We start from the raw sequence: 5000 nt of genomic DNA on the forward strand, positions 1-5000 counted from the left end.
AGGCTTTTGGCCCTCGCTCAAACGACAAAGGTGTTCAGAAGGAAGTCCTGGGGGGAAGGCAGGCAGGGAGGGACGGACACAGGGAAGTCCGCACAAAACAGGTCCCCTGGAACCTCTGACCCAGAAAACCGGGTTCCTGGTGAAAGCAGTCCTGCCACTGACATGACAATGGACAGGGCCCGACAGCTTGAGACACATCTTTCTTTCAATAAGCAAGTTCTTTTTAAAAAAGTTTCCTTCCACAGCAGCTCTGAGTGTGAGAGAGAGAGAGGAGAGAGAGAGACACTGACTCACTGACTGACACCGACACACACACACACACACACACACACATATTATTTATTATTATTTTAAACGACAAAGGTGTTCAGAAGGAAGTCCTGGGGGGAAGGCAGGCAGGGAGGGACGGACACAGGGAAGTCCGCACAAAACAGGTCCCCTGGAACCTCTGACCCAGAAAAACGGGTTCCTGGTGAAAGCAGTCCTGCCATTGACATGACAATGGACAGGGCCCGGCAGCTTGAGACACATCTTTCTTTCAATAAGCAAGTTCTTTTTAAAAAAGTTTCCTTCCACAGCAGCTCTGAGTGAGAGAGAGAGAGAGAGAGAGAGAGACACTGGCTCACTGACTGATACTGACACCGACACACACACACACACACACACATATTATTTATTATTATTTTTAATTGATTTTTAGAACAGGGAGATGGAATGGGGGCTTGCTCCGTCCACTCCACGCATCGACCCAGTATTGCAGTGTCTCTGGGAACGGTGCAGCTCCCCGTGGGGAGATATTCAAAAGGAAAATCAGCTCTTTCCCAGTGTCTCTGTGTGTGTGTGTGTGTGTGTGTGTGTGTGTATTATTACTGAGAATAAAGCTGATATCTCTCTCTCTCTCTCACTCAGAGCTGCTGTGGAAGGAAACCTTTTTAAAAAGAACTTTCTCAGCTCAGTGGTATTTTTTTCTTCTCCATGGCTGAGTGCCGCTCGCACGTAGCGATACAATTCAAAGTGCAAAATAACTTGGCGTCGTTGACTTTAAACAAGCAGGGTCTGCTTCCAAATGAAAGCTGCGCTCCCGAACTGGACTGACTGACTGACTGTCTGTCTGTCTGTTTGTCAAGGGGAGGAAAAGGCGGCGGTGGTGGTGAGGGTGGAGCTTTACGCTCAGGAGGGGAGATTTTCTTTCAGAGGTGCCAATTAATCTGCAGCAGAAAGTCATCCCCCCCCGACCGGGATTCGAAGCCCGGTCCTGACCACGAGACCACCGGGGAGAGTTGCCTCAAGTCCCTGAGGGACCTGGACACGAGGCCGAATACACACGCACGCCTGCTGCACTGGCAGCAGCGACCAACAGGGGGCTGACCGGCTGATCCTTCCCTTTCACAGGCAGGCTTTTGGCCCTCGCTCAAACGACAAAGGTGTTCAGAAGGAAGTCCTGGGGGGAAGGCAGGCAGGGAGGGACGGACACAGGGAAGTCCGCACAAAACAGGTCCCCTGGAACCTCTGACCCACAAAACCGGGTTCCTGGTGAAAGCAGTCCTGCCATTGACATGACAATGGACAGGGCCCGGCAGCTTGAGACACATCTTTCTTTCAATATGCAAGTTCTTTTTAAAAAAGTTTCCTTCCACAGCAGCTCTGAGTGAGAGAGAGAGAGAGAGAGAGAGAGAGACACTGACTCACTGACTGATACTGACACCGACACACACACACACACACACACACACACACACACACATATTATTTATTATTATTTTAAACGACAAAGCTGTTCAGAAGGAAGTCCTGGGGGGAAGGCAGGCAGGGAGGGACGGACACAGGGAAGTCCGCACAAAACAGGTCCCCTGGAACCTCTGACCCAGAAAAACGGGTTCCTGGTGAAAGCAGTCCTGCCATTGACATGACAATGGACAGGGCCCGGCAGCTTGAGACACATCTTTCTTTCAATATGCAAGTTCTTTTTAAAAAAGTTTCCTTCCACAGCAGCTCTGAGTGAGAGAGAGAGAGAGAGAGAGAGACACTGACTGACTGACTGATACTGACACCGACACACACACACACACACACACACATATTATTTATTATTATTTTTAATTGATTTTTAGAACTGGGAGATGGAATAGGGGCTTGCTCCGTCCACTCCACGCATCGACCCAGTATTGCAGTGTTTCTGGGAACGGTGCAGCTCCCCGTGGGGAGATATTCAAAAGGAAAATCAGCTCTTTCCCAGTGTCTGTGTGTGTGTGTGTGTGTGTGTGTGTGTGTGTGTGTATTATTACTGAGAATAAAGCTGATATCTCTCTCTCTCTCTCTCTCTCTCTCTCTCACACTCAGAGCTGCTGTGGAAGGAAACCGTTTTAAAAAGAACTTTCTCAGCTCAGTGGTATTTTTTTCTTCTCCAAGGCTGAGTGCCGCTCGCACGTAGCGATATAGTTCAAAGTGCAAAATAACTTGGCGTCGTTGACTTTAAACAAGCAGGGTCTGCTTCCAAATGAAAGCTGCGCTCCCGAACTGGACTGACTGACTGTCTGTCTGTCTGTCTGTCTGTTTGTCAAGGGGTGGAAAAGGCGGCGGTGGTGGTGAGGGTGGAGCTTTACGCTCAGGAGGGGAGACTTTCCTTCATGCCAATTAATCTGCAGCAGAATGTCATCCCCCCCGACCGGGATTCGAAGCCCGGTCCTGACCACGAGACCACCGGGGAGAGTTGCCTCAAGTCCCTGAGGGACCTGGACACGAGGCCGAGGACACACGCACGCCTGCTGCACTGGCAGCAGCGACCAACAGGGGGCTGACCGGCTGATCCTTCCCTTTCACAGGCAGGCTTTTGGCCCTCGCTCAAACGACAAAGGTGTTCAGAAGGAAGTCCTGGGGGGAAGGCAGGCAGGGAGGGACGGACACAGGGAAGTCCGCACAAAACAGGTCCCCTGGAACCTCTGACCCAGAAAACCGGGTTCCTGGTGAAAGCAGTCCTGCCCCGCCCTGCCATTAACATGACAATGGACAGGGCCCGGACCAGGCGCAGCGGACGGTAGCGAGCAGTCGGAGGGTGAAAATCCGCCAGTGGGTGAAAAGGAGAGCCGTGCGGTGAGAGGAGGCGGAAAGCGGTTCGCAGACTTTCGCTGTACCTCCGGCGGGCAGCGCCGCACCTCCGAGCGCTCGGTACCGTCCGCTGCGCCTCGTCCTGCCGCACGCGACGAGCCGTCCCCGGAGGAAATCGGCCTCGGCCTTCCTGAGATATCAGTCTCCAGGTGGGACAGAAAAACCGGGGGCCCCCGGCTCGCTTTCGGCGGCCCGCTAGTCGACTTCCCGTCGTGCGAACGCGATCCTTCCGGTACCCTTCGGTGCCCCTTGCCCGACTCTAGCTCCGGTGGTAAAGCGGAGTCGGTCGGTCTGACGGCCGCCGAGTTAGCAGGCGGAAAGCGGTTTGCAGCCTTTCGCTGTACCTCCGGCGGGCAGCGCCGCACCTCCGAGCGCACGGTACCGTCCGCTGCGCCTCGTCCTGCCGCACGCGACGAGCCGTCCCCGGAGGAAATCGGCCTCGGCCCTCCTGAGATATCAGCCTCCATACGGGCGTCACAAATCAGTGGATATGGTCAGCTGCAAAGCAGTGTCATTACAACCTTTCATAAACGACAGGGCAGCACCGCACTGCACTGCACTGCACCGCACCCCACACTACATCACACTTGCCTGCCTGCCAGCCTGCCGCTGCCTACTCTCACCAGCGGACCAAAGTGAGGATAACACCCCGAAGCAAGCATCTCCCTTGCCGCCCACCAGCCCACACCAATCCCCTTGCCTGCCTCCCACAAATTCCACCAGCGAGGCAAAGTGAAAATCAACCCCCAAAAAACGCACTCCACACCGGCCATCGCCCGCTATACACCCCCCCCCCCCGGGGCGAATATTAAGCCCGAGAACACCGACTGTAACCAACCGCAGTGAAAAGTTGAAGTGGCAACTCATTAACCAGATTTACACTTGGCAACTCATAAACCAAATGAACAAAAAATCTGGTTAATGAGTTGCCCAAAATAAATCTGGTTAATGAGTTGCCACTTCAACTTTTCACTGCGGTTGGTTACAGTCGGTGTTCTCGGGCTTAATATTCACCCCGGGGGGGGGGGGGGGTGATTCTGGGGGTAGTGTCCGGGAGGGTGAGCCTTTTATTCGGCAGGAGGCGTGTGGGGAAATCATCAACCTGTCAGACGATGAGTTGTCACAAACGCCATTGCTTAATGAAAGCTGCGCTCCCGAACTGGACTGACTGTCTGACTGTCTGTCTGTCCGTTTGTCAAGGGGAGGAAAAGGCGGTGGTGGTGGTGGTGAGGGTGGAGCTTTACGCTCAGGAGGGGAGACTTTCCTTCATGCCAATTAATCTGCAGCAGAAAGTCATCCCCCCCCGACTGGGATTCGAAGCCCGGTCCTGACCACGAGACCACCGGGGAGAGCTGCCTCAAGTCCCTGAGGGACCTGGACACGAGGCCGAGGACACACGCACGCCTGCTGCACTGGCAGCAGCGACCAGCAGGGGGCTGACCGGCTGATCCTTCCCTTTCACAGGCAGGCTTTTGGCCCTCGCTCAAACGACAAAGGTGTTCAGAAGGAAGTCCTGGGGGGGAGGGAGGGAGGCAGGGAAATCAGCACAAAGCAGGTCCCCTGGAATCTCACACCTGCGTCCCAGAAAACAGGTCTCCTGGTCAAAGCAGTCCTGCCCCGTCCTGCCATTAACGTGACAATGGACAGGGCCCCGGCAGCTTGAGACACATCTTTTTTTCAATATGCAAGTTCTTTTTAAAAAGGTTTCCTTCCACAGCAGCTCTGAGTAAGAGTGAGAGAGAGAGAGAGAGACACTGACTGACACACACACACACACACACACACACACACACACACACACACACACCGTCTCCCATCCGATTGGTGGACTATGGGATTGAAAATCGAACTTTGAGTTTCAATGCAGGGGGGAGAGCGCGAACGCAGCCCCTCCC

At 54.0% G+C, this 5000-nt stretch overlaps 2 pseudogenes; both read left to right on the forward strand.

Moving 5' to 3' along the window:
- The first annotated feature begins 668 nt into the window (after positions 1-668).
- Positions 669-785, forward strand: LOC137329895 (U2 spliceosomal RNA; annotated as a pseudogene).
- Positions 786-2079: 1294 nt separating this feature from the next.
- Positions 2080-2196, forward strand: LOC137329253 (U2 spliceosomal RNA; annotated as a pseudogene).
- Positions 2197-5000: the final 2804 nt, after the last annotated feature.

Source organism: Heptranchias perlo, chromosome 12 (assembly GCF_035084215.1).
Source record: "Heptranchias perlo isolate sHepPer1 chromosome 12, sHepPer1.hap1, whole genome shotgun sequence".
NCBI lineage: Eukaryota > Metazoa > Chordata > Chondrichthyes > Hexanchiformes > Hexanchidae > Heptranchias > Heptranchias perlo.